Here is a 14644-nt window from a genome sequence, read left to right on the forward strand (position 1 = left end):
CACAAACTAAACGCCCCGTTCAGCAAGGCGTTGGTTGTGGATCACATTTTGCATGGGCGAGTGGCACAAGGCGTTGGTTCAGGAAAGCTAGAGATGCTCTCACAAGCCTGTAGTGTGGCCAGTGCTCTGTAGTCTGTACATTGTTCGGAGCGCATGGATATGTGACCCAAGCATTTTTGCCTGGCGGGGCATATGGGTGCGGCGGTGACGTAGGAGGGGTCAGCATCAACAACAACGTGACGGTTACATCACGCCGTGTGCCCATCGCGTCCAACTCGGTTTTCCTTTGCCGACCATCCGACCCGACGTGGACTCGGTGACAATTCAACTGGCAGGACCGTCCATCAGACCGGAAGCACGTGGCGAAGCCAGATTTGCATTCGAGTTTTGCTCCGTGGAGCTCGCGTTACTCGCGCTAGTGTTTTAGGCTAAACGTGTGCAAATGGCCTTCGTGTTCGGATCAAACTGTTTTTTTACTGCTCTTCGGCCATTAGATTGGGCTTTGGCCTGCTTCACAGAGCAGGATCTGCGGGTGTAGTGTGGTGTGACGACCTGACGACGAAAGACGCGTCAAACATCCAAGTTGGCGATGGTGGCTGTGGCAACGTGATTGGTTTTAAACTTGTTCTCTTTGCTCATCAGCCTTTCCTAATCATGAATCATGGCACGTAATGACTGGCCGGCCAGCCAGGGAGCGAGAGGTACTGTGATATGTTTGTAACCTGCAGTTTTTAGAACGGGGTCAGGACATCTCCAACCACGTCACTAGTCCGTGCACTCGTCCGAACCAGTCTGCGGATAGCGAAGCGTCAGCCAACCATTCAATCGTATCCCTTAAGCGTCCGTTCATGTTCGGCCAATTTTATTTCAAATGTATAGTAATATGAGAGCAAGTTAAAGTGCGGTGTTTATAAAGTCCGATCACAATCAAAAAGAGAAGGAAGTTCAAGTATTTACATGCGCCCAATCACAAAAGTATCTGTCCAGCAGTCCGTAGAAGAAAAAGGGCATTCCCCCTGCCAGCCCGGCTATCCAAACCTCCTCGCTTGATGTAGGGTGGAACCCTAATCGGTCGATCTTTCACGAAAGGAGCGGATCCCGCAAAGAACACGAGGAACACGAGAGGGAAAAGAGGGAAAGCACGAGGGGAAACACAAGAGGAAATACTAAACCAACGCGAATAAGTCACACACGTGCTAGATCCTCGAGTACATAAGGAAAGATACACGATCCACAGACAACTAAGGACGATACAAGGGTAGCCGGTCTTCTCCGTGAGGAGGTGTTGAGTTCTTCCCTAAAAGGGGTCTTGAATCCGCTTGGGGGGTCTTCTCCGGTGGAGGCTCGAATCTCCGAGGAGAAGGTATCCAAGTGGATGAGCAAAGCTCTCACATAAAATATGAGCTAATCCTTTGCTAACCCTAGAAAGTTGGACGAGGTGGAGTATATATAGTCTAGGAGGGTAGAAGGGGTACACAGGCCTCGGCCCTTCACTATGCGCAGACAGGGAGGCCGGATGTCCGGGCGTCGGGCCGGATGTCTGGTCGTTCGCGGAGGGCCGGATGTCCGGGCCATGGAGGCCGGATGTCTGGGCTGGTGAAGCTGGCCATGTTGCTCTCGGGTTCGGGGGTGTCCGGATATCCGGGCTGGCAACCGGATTTCCGGGGGCTTGGGAAGGGCCGGATGTCCGGGCTGGCGAGGCCGGATGTCCGGGGCCTGTAGCGTCCTGGCGGCTGAGCGGCTGTGGTGGGTGAAGCTCCAGGGGCCGGATGTCCGGGGCCTGGGAGGTGTACTTGACTCCTTCTGTTGGTTCTCTTCATCCGTGAACTTGGGGACTTGTACATCTTCATGTGCATCTTCGGGAGGGTCCTCTTGGTACCTAATCATGCACAACAACTCAGACTTAGGTAGTAGCCATGTCTCATGCATAGAAAGTGGAAGTCCGGAGAGGAGTGAGTTCACCTTATCTTCGATAGCCTTGGCTCGGGCTCTTGTCATTGGTCCAAGTGGTGTCGTTGGAGGTGTAGGTGCGTCCATAGGGATGATCGTGGAATGCTCCACATCATCTCCCCTCCCTTGGGGAAGATCCGTCCTCGGATCGAAATCCTCATCACCATGGTAGGGAGAGAGACCTTTGATGTTGAAGATGTCGCTCACAGAGTACTTGTCGCGTGGGATGTCGATCTTGTAGGCGTTGTTGTTGCAGCGTTTGAGCACTTTAAAGGGTCCATCCGCTTGTGGTCAAAGTTTGGACTTGCTTTCGTTGGGGAAGCGGTCCTTGTGAAGGTGTAGCCACACAAGATCTACGATGTTGAACACCATGGGGTGCGTGTTGATGTTGAGCTTGGTCGCAAGTCGTTGTACTTGGCGCTCGACGTTGTGCCTTGTATCCTCATGCACCTTCTTGAGATGGTTCACATGTGTACTTGCGTCCATATTGATGCGCTCTTGTAGTGGTAGAGGGAGAATGTCCAGTGGGGACAAAGGGTTGAATCCGTAGACGACCTCGAAGATGGACTTGCCGGTAGGCGCTCGGTTGTAGGTGTACTCGGCGATCGGTAGGCACGGTTGGAAGATCTCCCTACAAAATAGATTTGTAATATGTGAAGTATCGTCTATCTTGTTGCAAGGTATGAAATGAGCCGTGTTGGAGAATCGGTTCACAACAATAAACACGGAATCTTTTCCATTCTTATTTCTAGGCAACCCAAGCACAAAATCCCTACTAAAATCCTCCCGTGGTTGATATGGAATTGGAAGTGGCATGTAATGGCCAAGAGATTGAGCTTTGCACTTAGCTTGGCGACATGTAGAGTATTGGTTGGTGAAGCGGTTGACATCGCGAAGCATCATGGGCCAAGAATGGTGCATGGAGAGCGTAGCAAGTGTCTTGTCGTGTCTAAAGTGGATGAGTAGTTGAACTTGCCATTGGATCTCCTTAGGTTCCTCGAGGTTGACGTGGTAGGGAACCTTGTTAGGAAGGGGCGCTCCGGGGTTGATGTCGATTCGGTGCTTAATGCCTTGTAGTGGAGGTAGTCCCGGAGGTAGCTTTTCGGGGAAAATATCGTGAAATTCCTACAAAAGAGAAGACAACACTAGATGAATAGTGTGATGAGTGTTAGCTTTTGGTTCCTCGTCGTTGCATGAAAGGTCATAGTGCATGACACTAGATGGGTTCCCACACACTTCTCTCATCTCACGTGTGGTGGCAAATAGAACGAAGTACTTCTTGTCGCTCATCGTGGAGTCGCTCAATTTGGGCTTGTGGTGCTCACTTTCTTTTTGGCGCTTCGCTCCCTCACTATTTTCTCCACGATGGGTGGCTTGCTTGTCGGCGATCACTTATCTTGGAGACATGGGACGAAGTACGTACTCCTTTCCCTTCATCTTGATGATGTAGTCGTTCGTTCGGCCGTTGTGGATGACTCCTCTATCAAATTTCCATGGCCGTCTAAGGAGAAGGTGGAAAACGGTCATTAGAACAACGTCGCACTCCAAAGTGTCTTCATAGGCGCCAATTTTTAAGGAGACTTGTACTCGATGCTTGACTTGGATAGTGTCGGAGTCACTAAGCCATTGCACTTTGTATGGATGTGGGTGCTTCGTCTTGGGCAATTGGAGTTTGGAGCAAAGTTCTTCACTTGCGAGGTTATGACAACTCCCTCCATCGATGATGACCTTGACAGATCGTCCATTGATGTCGGCCTTGGTATGAAAGATATGGCATCGTTGGTCTTCTTCTTGGTGATGTTGGAGAGTCAAGACCTTGGAGACAACAAGAGCGGGACTTGAATCTCCATCACAAAAGACTTGATTCTCTTCTTCTTCGGTCGCGCGCCGGTGCATTGCCATTTGCTCAAGGGCTTTCATCTCCTCATCACTCATGGAGTCGTATGTACCATCGTCGTTGAGGATCATGGTTCGCTTGTTGGTACACTCGAGTGACTTGTGGCCTTGGCCGCTGCATGTGAAGCATTTGAAGGAACTCATCTTGACGGTCTCATCTATTGGGGTAGATGATGATGAAGCTCTCGGCTTGAAGTTGCTTGTAGTAGGATGATGACTTGGGGTGGTCGAAGATGTTGGAGTCGTTGAAGCTTGGGTGTTGGAGAAGTCGTATGACTTGGATGAGAACTTTGCATACTTGTAATCGTCTTGCACTTGACGTTCCGCTTTGGTAGCTTGATGCACTAGCTCGATGAGGTTTGAGTATGGTTGGAAGTCGGCGATCTTCTTGATAGGATGGTTGAGTCCATTCAAGAAACGTGCCATAGTTTTCTCATCATCTTCCGTGACATTGGCTCGTATCATGGCAATCTCCATCTCCTTGTAGTACTCTTCAACGATCTTGGTTCTTGCTTCAGTTGTTGGAGTTTCTTGAAGAGGTCGCAGTTGTAGTAGGTAGGCACAAAGCATGCTCTCATGACATCCTTCATTTGCACCCAAGTAGTGATGGGTGGTTCACCTCTTGCCTCTCGGCGCTCGATAACTTGCTCCCACCAAATGAGGACATAGTCTTGGAACTCAAGGGATGCCATCGCGATCTTCTTCTCTTCGTCATAGTTGTGCAAGCGGAAGATTTTGTTGACCTTCAATGCCCATGAAAGATACTCTTCGGGATCGTTGCTTCCATTGAACTTGGGCATGGTGAACTTTAGCTTGCCGTAGCGTTGCTCTTCATTGTGTTGGGGTCGGGGATGATGACGTCCATGTTGTTGATGATTGTCAAGCTCATGTTGCTCTTGTCGTGGAGGATGTCCATTGTCGTCATGCTCTTGATGAACTTGATGTTCGTGGCGAGCTTGTGGAGGAGCTTGTCGAGCTCGAGGAGGAACTTGAGGAACTTGACGATGCACGCGAGCTTGAAATCTTTGTTCTGAATTTCTTCACAAAGTGCTTCTTCATGTTCACGAGCTTGTCGGCCTCGGTCGGCTATGGCTCGACTTGAATCTCGGAGGGCTTGTTGCGCCGCAAGTGCTTGAGCTTCATGGAGTTGTTGTTCTTGGCGTTGTGCCTCAGCATCTTGTGCATCTTGATGTAGACACGCACGCTCTTCCTCTTCATGTTGGCATTGTCGTTGCTGTTCTCGTGCTAGTGCAAAAGCCTCTTGAGTTTGACGTTGTCGGCGCTCTTGAGAGTTGGTGTCGCGTAGGGGATTGAGGCTTGCTTGACGATCATTGCGCGCGGCACGGCGTAGAGTGTTCGATGTTGGTGTACTTGAGCCGGAGAGGGTGAAGTCGGAGTGTTGACTTGAGAGGGTCCTTCGTGATGAAGACGAAGTGGAAGAAGAGCGATTGAGCAACAAAGCACGAATCTCGTCCATCCTTGCGTCATTCTCTTGCTTGTGATCGTCGAGCTTGTGGTCGAAGTAGTCCCTTGTACGTTGCTCGGAGAGTCGCAAGTCGGCGGCGAGGTTGTCGATGCGTTCACTCATTGCTTGTTGCTCTTGATGCAAAGCACGTTGTGCACCAAAGAGGTGGCTCTTGGTGACGTAGGAGTTCATGTCGTCGTCGTGCTCAATGAAGAGTGGGTTGGTAGAAGTACTTGGCCTATCCATCATTCCAAGAAAAATGTGAGTGGTAGAAAGAGAAGAACGAATACCAAATGTACCTTGACCGAAGTTGAAAGTGGATCGATGATCACTCCAATGTAGGACAAGGAAATAGCATAATTGGTACTAGCTCTTGTCGGTTTCTCACACCTGCACAAGTAAAAGCTTATGGTGGAGCTTGGTTAGGATGATGGCACAAAAATTTGATGTAATTGTAAGTGAGCTTCAATAATGTTGGAAAAGATTCGCAAGATGCAATGTAACAAGTATACCAAGCAATATAAGGTACACGGAAACACACACGCAAAAAGATAAGTGGGGTCGTGCAACCAAGGGTGAGCCAAAATGTGGAATCCACAAAAATGCTCTTGTTGCACAACACTAGAGAGACGCTAGCATGATTGCACAATAGGCGGATACAAGAACTTGTGCACAACCTACTTAGCAAAAATGCAACGACTTCTATCCCAAGTATGTTCTATGCAAGGTGTTTCTATGCGATGATCCAAGATGATCGAGTATGATAATCTTAATTTTGTATGATGCTATGGTTCTTTCTTAAAAGCTCTTTGCTTATCTTTCCCTTTTTGCTTAAAAGCTTGTTTGGCTCTTTGATGTTGGAGCTCTTTTCTCATGCAATGCTTGATGAACCAAGATAGCAATTATGTATGCGATGACAACCTTGTGGCACAAGAGATGATACCAAGATACATGATGTATGTATGCTATGGGAAGTATTATCACTAAAGTGCACAAGTCTCGTTGCCGGCAATACTCAATGGCTAGTCTCGATGGGTAAGCAACGCAAAGTAGTAAGGCTATGATGGCTAACAATGTAATGGCAAGAATGACGTATCACGATACCAAGACGAGGTTACCATTCTTGCTTATGGTATGGTGTCAAAATGGTGGACCGAATACCAAGATGTAGTCGAGGTGGTCGTTGTTGATGACGCGTCCGTGGCGAAGATGAGCGGCGATGATGTTGATGTTGAACCGTACCTAAATAGCCGAAACACAAGTAGGACACGGTACCGCAACTCAAATTCTCAAAGCAAAATTGGACCAAAATTGTCGGAGTTGGAAGTGGTAAGTGATGGTGGTGGTATGCGGAAGTGGTGGGGGGTATGCGGAAATATATGTGGGCACTGAAACAAAATTTGGTGAAAAAATGGGCGGAAAACGGGCGGTGGACAGGAAGTGGTGCTGCCAGGGGCCGGACGTCCGGGGTCGTGGCCGGATGTCCAGGGTGCCGGATGTCCAGGCTATCGGGCCGGATGTCCGGGCTCTGGATCCATGGATGGATTTGAAGATCGTCCCGAGGAGAGGTCAAATCCGGGCAAAATTCGGACAAGTTGGTGGATGGAAATTGGGGAAAGTGGATGGAAAGCTAGATCTACCTGCAACACACGAAATCCGCGGATCAAATCCAACAAAACTTCATCACACTAACAAATCACAAAAAAAATTGGGGGCTATTTTTGTGGGGAATTTTCGAATTAGGGACAAAATTAACAAAACTAGGCTAGAAAACACAACGGGGAGGCTCCGAAATCGTGATCAACGTGGCTCTTGATACCAAGATGATGTAGGGTGGAACCCTAATCGGCCGATCTTTCACGAAAGGAGCGGATCCCGCGAAGAACACGAGGAACACGAGAGGGAAAAGAGGGAAAACACAAGGGGAAACACAAGAGGAAACACTAAACCAACACGAATAAGTCCCACATGTGCTAGATCCTTGAGTACATAAGGAAAGATACACGATCCACGGACAACTAAGGACGATACAAGGGTAGCCGGTCTTCTCCGTGAGGAGGTCTTGAGTTCTTCCCTAAAAGGGGTCTTGAATCCGCTTGGGGGGATCTTCTCCAGTGGAGGCTCGAATCTCCGAGGAGAAGGTATCCAAGTGGATGAGCAAAGCTCTCACACAAAATATGAGCTAATCCTTTGCTAACCCTAGAAAGTTGGACGAGGTGGAGTATATATAGTCTAGGAGGGTAGAAGGGGTACACAGGCCTCGGCCCTTCACTGTGCGCAGACAGGGAGGCCGGACGTCCGGGCGTCGGGCCGGATGTCCGATTGTTCGCGGAGGGCCGGATGTCCGGGCTGTGGAGGCCGGATGTCCGGGCTGGTGAAGCTGTCCATGTTTCTCTCGGGTTCGGGGGTGTTCGGATATCCGGGCTGGCAGCCGGATTTCCGGGGGTTTGGGAAGGGCCGAATGTCCGGGCTGGCGAGGCCGAATGTCCGGGGCCTGTAGCGTCCTGGCGGCTGAGCGGCTGTGGTGGGTGAAGCTCTAGGGGCCGGACGTCCGGGGTCGTGGCCGGATGTCCGGGGCCTGGGAGGTGTACTTGACTCCTTCCATTGGTTCTCTTCATCCGTGAACTTGGGGACTTGTACATCTTCATGTGCATCTTCGGGAGGGTCCTCTTGGTACCTAGTCATGCATAATAACTCGGACTTAGGTAGTAGCCATGTCTCATGCATAGAAAGTGGAAGTCCGGATAGGAGTGAGTTCACCTTATCTTCGTTAGCCTTGGCTCGGGCTCTTGTCATTGGTCCAAGTGGTGTCTTTGGAGGTGTAGGTGCGTCCATGGGGATGATCGTGGGATGCTCCGCATCATCGCTCACTCTGCCCCCGCCTCCTCCTCACCACTCGGCTCTTTCTCGGACGCCTCCATCTCGGGTGTCAGGCGCTTCAACATCTTGACACAAATGGTGTGCACGATCATCACCGCATCATCATCCAACTTGTCCATCCTCATGGTCAACACCTTGGTATCCTTCAAAGCGGCCATGAGCTCAACCCTCCTCTCTTCGAGATTGGTCTTCTTCTCTTCGAGGTTGAGTTTCTTATTAGTCGCCGCCACCAAGATGCTAAGCCTCTCGGCCTTCTTTTCCTCCTTCACGTTGGAGCGCTTGACACAATTCTCCTTCTTCACCAAGATGTCCTCGAACCTTTTCATCATCTTGGCTGCCGCCCCTTGTAGCTCCTTCTCCTACTTCCGCTTCTTTCCTCAAAACCCCCTTCTAACCTTCTTGGGTGGCTCTTTTGTTGGGTTGGTTGGATCACATGTTTCTTCCTCGGTCTCAATGTCGACGACCTTGATGGAGTTGGCAATCGATAGTTGCCACTTGGGTGCCCCATTCAACTTCAACCAACAAATGCATGAGGACGAAGTTCTTCTTCTCCACTTTCAAGAATAAGTTGCATGCATGGGAGGGCTAGAAAGAAAAACATTGGCAACAAGTTACATATCCGGCCAAATGACCAACACATATAGCATATCCGGTAAAATGATCAACACATATAACAACTTACTTGCTAGGTGATTAGTGCACCATTGGCCAATGATCGATTAGTTGTTTTAAATGGCCACAATAATTGCTCATGGCCTCCTAGATTATGTACCATCCATGGTTAAATGACTTTGTCCCACGATTGCAGATGAGTTCGTTTGTGGTAGGGCTTGAAATTCTTGTACTCGTGGAACCAAGTATGAATGTTGGCCCAAAATGTTCCTCCCTTTTGCTCGTGCCATGGATCAGGCCGATGCTAGTGGCCAACCACGCATCGCACAACAATTCGTCCTTCCTCATGTTGAAGCTTTCTCCTCTACCTCTCTTCTATGAATCAGCCGCCCACTCCTCCAGATCAAGGTCCTCGTCGTCGTCCTGCTTCAGCTGGCCGATGTACGAATCCGGCTACTGGGTGTATGTGACGGAAATATGCCCTAGAGGCAATAATAAAGTTTTTATTTATATTTCCTTATATCATGATAAATGTTTATTATTCATGCTAGAATTGTATTAACCGGAAACTTAGTACATGTGTGAATACATAGACAAACAGAGTGTCCCTAGTATGCCTCTACTTGACTAGCTCGTTAATCAAAGATGGTTAAGTTTCCTGACCATAGACATGTGTTGTCATTTGATGAACGGGATCACATCATTATAGAATGATGTGATGGACAAGACCCATCCGTTAGCTTAGCATTATGATTGTTTAGTTTTGTTGCTATTGCTTTCTTCATGACTTATACATATTCCTCTGAATATGAGATTATGCAACTCCCGAATACCGGAGGAACACTTTGTGTGCTATCAAACGTCACAACATAATTGGGTGATTATAAAGATGCTCTACAGTTGTCTCCGATGGTGTTTGTTGAGTTGGAATAGATCAAGATTAGGATTTTTCACTCCGTGTATCGGAGAGGTATCTCTGGGCCCTCTCGGTAATGCACATCACTATAAGCCTTGCAAGGAATGTGGCTAATGAGTTAGTTACAAGATGATGCATTACAGAACGAGTAAAGAGACTTGACGGTAACGAGATTGAACTAGGTATGAAGATACCGACAATCAAATCTCGGGCAAGTAACATACCGATGATAAAGGGAATAATGTATGTTGTTATGCGGTTTGACCGATAAAGATCTTTGTAGAACATGTAGGAACCAACATGAGCATCCAGATTCCGCTATTGGTTATTGACCAGAGATGTGTCTCGGTCATGTCTACATAGTTCTCGAACCCGTAGGATCCGCACGCTTAACGTTCGATGATGATTTGTATTATGAGTTATATGATTTGATGACGAAAGTTTGTTCAGAGTCCCGGATAAGATCACGGACATGAAGAGGAGTCTCAAAATGGTCGAGAGGTAAATATTCATATATTGGAAGGTTGCATTTGGACATCAGAATGGTTCCGAGTGGTTCAGGCATTTTTCGGGAGTACCAGGAGGTTACCGGAACCCCCGGGGAAGTTAATGGGCCTTAGTGGGCTTTAGTGGAGAGAGAGAAGAAGGGCCATGAGGTGGCGCGTGTCGTGGTTCTGAGTCTGATAGTAGAAAGGAGGGGTACGTAGGAGGAGGCAAGATCCTAGCTACGGTGAGGTTGTGCACGCAAGATTTACGAGTTCAGGCCCTTCTCGGAGGAAGTAAAAGCCCTACGTCTCGGTGCCCTGAGATGGTCGACTGGATTATGCGTGAAATTACAGGGGGTGTGAGCCCTTGTCTCAGAGGAGGGGGGTGGCTTATATAGAGTGCGCCAGGACCCCAGCCAGCCCACGTTACAAGGAGTTCAATGTACATTAAGGTGAGACGTTACTGGTAACGCCAGCAATAAAGACATATAGATGATCATTAACGCTACGGAGTGAATGCCTGACCGTTGCCATCCCGAATGACTTTAGATCTTCTGTACTCCGAGTGGTTTCTTGTACGGTCGAATGATGATATACTGGTCGGATGGAATTGGGTTATCCGAGTGGAGTTGTTGGTCGAGTGGGTTGCACTCTGAGGTGATTCCAGTCGGTGGATGCCGCTGTGCTTCCAATGCTGTTGATCTTAGGGTAGTGTCCTTGGGAAGGGCATCTAGGTCAGGCCTATTACCCTACCCTAGGTACATGTCATCGTCATTAGCCCCCGAATGGATCGAGGTCCGAGGGGAGAAGAGGTTGAAGATGCATGGTTCCAACCCAATTCTCATGCTGCGGGGGCATCTTACCTGGGTTGGTGAACCATGCTGGAACTTCAACTTTATTTTCAATCGCCTTGATCCATTCAGAATTTGTCGAGTGAACTTATCTTGGTATGCTTCTAGTGTCGGAGGGGTATGAAATCTTGGGCGTGACTGGTTGCGCTACTATTCCCGGATCTCACGGGATTTGAAATTTGGGGAAGCACGCGGGACGGAGAGTGCCACAGTAAACGGGACGGATTAGGCAGGGGTGCCTCGATCTTTGTGCCATCTTTTTCGCCACGTACCGAGTGCGCGGCTGTTGCGAGATTTGACATGATCTCTCGGTCCCGCATGTCAGCCACTCGGAAGCGGGCAAATAAAAGGCTCTGCGGCCGGTGCGTTTGCACAACGCATCCCATTCTCCTTCTCCTTCCTCTGTTTCCCCACCTCATCCTCCGCCGCTCTCGACACCACCGCACCACCCATGAGCAGCCCGCGGTAATGGGGAAGGACAAGACGGTGGCCTTGGAGTGTGCCAAGAAGGTGACGATGACGGCGACGGGGAAGCCGAAGGGCAACAAGACGAGTTGGGGGATCTTCTTCGAGGTCCGGCCTGCCGCCCAGCTGGATCCAGGGCGACTGGATTCGGTCCACGATTCAGCACGAGGATGTGGAGGATCTGGCCGAAGGGGGCTTGGTTGCCCATGGATCTTAGAGGCTGCCTGGCAACGAGATCGAGCAGCAGCCATAGGAGGGTGAGTGCATCCTCCTCAGGACTCACATTGACCGTGGTTTCTCTCTGCCCCCTCATCCTTTCTTCCGGGTTTTCTGAACTTTTTTGGAGCCCAACTTCACCACTTTACCCCCAACACCATCACGTACCTCGCTGCATTTGTTTCCATGTGTGAAAATTTTCTGGGCTGTCGACCACACCGGGGTCTCTTCAAACACATCTTTACCTGTCGCTCTCAGTCTGTGAAAAAGGCTAATTCGAGTGATGAGAGGACACACGTGATCCAGATGTGTGGAGGTCTAGGTATTCAGATGAGAGGCAAAATTACTTTTCCAGCTGTGATTCTTCCCGAGTCAGTTAGAGGTTGGAAAAAGCGGTAGGCGTAGCGAGGCGGTTGGCCTTCGCCTAGTGCCTAGGCAGTGCCTAAGTGCCCTAGGTGGTAATATAGTTTTTACTCATAGTGTATTTATGATTATTATACGGGTGTTGATATTAGTTTAGGGTATATAAATAAGTTAATTACCATCTACTTCCATTGGAATATAACTCGTTTGGCATATCAGTGCAGTATGTGGCATGATTTCATGCTTGGGTAGGCAATTCCTTGATTGCCTTACCTAGACCTCCATTTATGCCCTAGGCAAGGCGTTTAGCCATTGCCTAGCGCCTAGGCGTGCCTAAGCGCCTCCTAGGCACTGCCTTTTCCAACAGAGGTTTTACTGCAAGGACCAACCGACTCCTGGCCAGTCAACCAGTCTTCCTCCCTTCTCCATGGAGCGAGTCCAGTAGCCCACTTCTTTGAAAGTAACTCCGACAGAGGAAGCAGAGGTGAACATGTTGATGGAACAAGTAGTCCAATTAGTCCGCGATGGCGTGATTGATATGGACTTTCTAGAGGTGTTTCTCGGTCGACGTGTCCAGCCACTCCAGGCCCGTGATCATCCTATGTGGATGTACTCGGGTATTGAAGACACCACTCGGATCCACCCGGAGGAGGTCACCGAAGAAACGGTGGAGCAGTGGTTGCGGGGCATCACTGGAAACAAAGATAACCCCAGGGGGTCCAGAAGAGTCCAACCATTCGGCGCTGACCATGAACCTGAAAGGGTCTGTCCTTTACTGTCGAGTGTTTCTTCATTCTGATTTGCAACTGTCTTTGTGTCCGACTGATGTCTATGTTATTTTTTGCCTTGCAGGTTTACACTAAGATGTACTCGATGCCCAATGGAGAGCAGGACCAGGAAGGAGAGGTGAGTGGAGGCGAAAGTGGCAACTAGAAATCCAATGACGAAGATGGGGAGGAGAGTGAGGACTCAAGCGACGGCGAGGAGGTCGACTCCCCACCCTACACTAAAAGGCGCTCCAAGCAGACCCATGACCCAGCGAGTATCCGTGGCAAGGCAGTCGCACAGACCTCGAAGCGCACTTGGACTTCCTCCCCCATTCTGACTGAGAAGGCCCCGAAGCAACCCAAGATTGCAGCTCCCAAGCCTCGGAAGGCCCTACCTAAGATCAAGGTTGATGTTCCCATCGCCTCCGGGTAAGCGTTTTGTTTTCTCTCTTTGTTCAAGAGCCTCTTAAGTAGATGTCGAATCATTTTCTTGCTTGACCGAGTGAGTTCGGAAACTAGCAGTGCTGCTACTTCTAGGACTTCCGTGGATATTTACAGAGATGAAGACAATGCGGAAATGGAAGATGCTGCCACCTCCAAAGTAGGTATGACTCTACCATCTTGTTTCTATTTTGCCAATTGATTTGTAGGCTGACTAATGTCTTAGGGTCGAGTCATTTGCCGCGCCGCAACATGTTATTGAACTTCCAGATGACGATGAAGATGTGCCCCAGAGGCCTTAGGGAAGGAGAGGCAGGAGCTCGGGCAGGAGGGCACCGGCCGGCAAAACAGCTCAGACGACATCAGTGCCCGAACCGGTGACCCAGCAGACTAGAGACCTCAATCGGGCCTCTGCCACTTTTGCCGATCCTGTGTCGACTGAACGTCCTTCAACATCGACTGCTTAAGATCCTGCTTCATCTGTGCAACTCCATACTTTAGATCCTCAGACTGCTGCGACTGTTCACCGTCTCCGCTATTCGTCACCCATCATGTCCCGGAGGATCAAGCGAGCGCTGCTAAAGAAGCTATACGCCAAGCAGGCCTGATGACGGAGCGGATGAAGACGGTGCGTGAGACCAGCCAAGCCGCCTATGACGCCAGTGCAGCTCTCCAAGCCAACATCCAGGTTAGTTGATTTCCGACTGATCTTCTAGTTTGACACTTGAAAACTGCTGCCTTATTATCCATAAGATGTTCGTGGATGAGCGTTTTCGAACCTTTTCAAACTTTATGTGTATCTGTTCACCCACTGGGTGTTTTCTTTTATTTTGCAATCTTGTTCTCTTGAGTCAACTCTGTCTCGTCGAATGAACTTTTAGATTTGTGGGGGCACGCAGAGTGCACCCACTGGGTGTAGTCCCTGAGACCGTCGTCGAATGTTTGATTCGGCGAGGGTCTTAGATCTTGTTTATAATATATCCACTCGGTCTTGAACGGATCCTGTCGAGTGAATTCTCGAACCAGTGGGGGCACGCCAAGTGCACCCACTAGGTGTAGTCCCCGATACTACCGTTGGATGTTCGATTCTGCAGTAGTATTAGAACTCTTTTTGTCGTAATATCCAGAACTTGTACCTTCATTTTCGTCGACTTACATATCTTATTTTCTGACTTTAGAAATCCTGTGAGCTCATATCCCAATTTGCTGAATTCGAGAGGAAGCTGATCCAGCTCAATCTTGACCTAGACTTGGCCAAGCAGAACTTGTAGAAGGCTAAGGACGAAACAACTGGTATGGAAGGTAAAAGCTTGCCGTCCGTGTCATCTTTCCGTTCT

The sequence above is a fragment of the Triticum urartu genome, chromosome 2 (genome assembly GCF_003073215.2).
Source record: "Triticum urartu cultivar G1812 chromosome 2, Tu2.1, whole genome shotgun sequence".
Classification (NCBI taxonomy): Eukaryota; Viridiplantae; Streptophyta; class Magnoliopsida; order Poales; family Poaceae; genus Triticum; species Triticum urartu.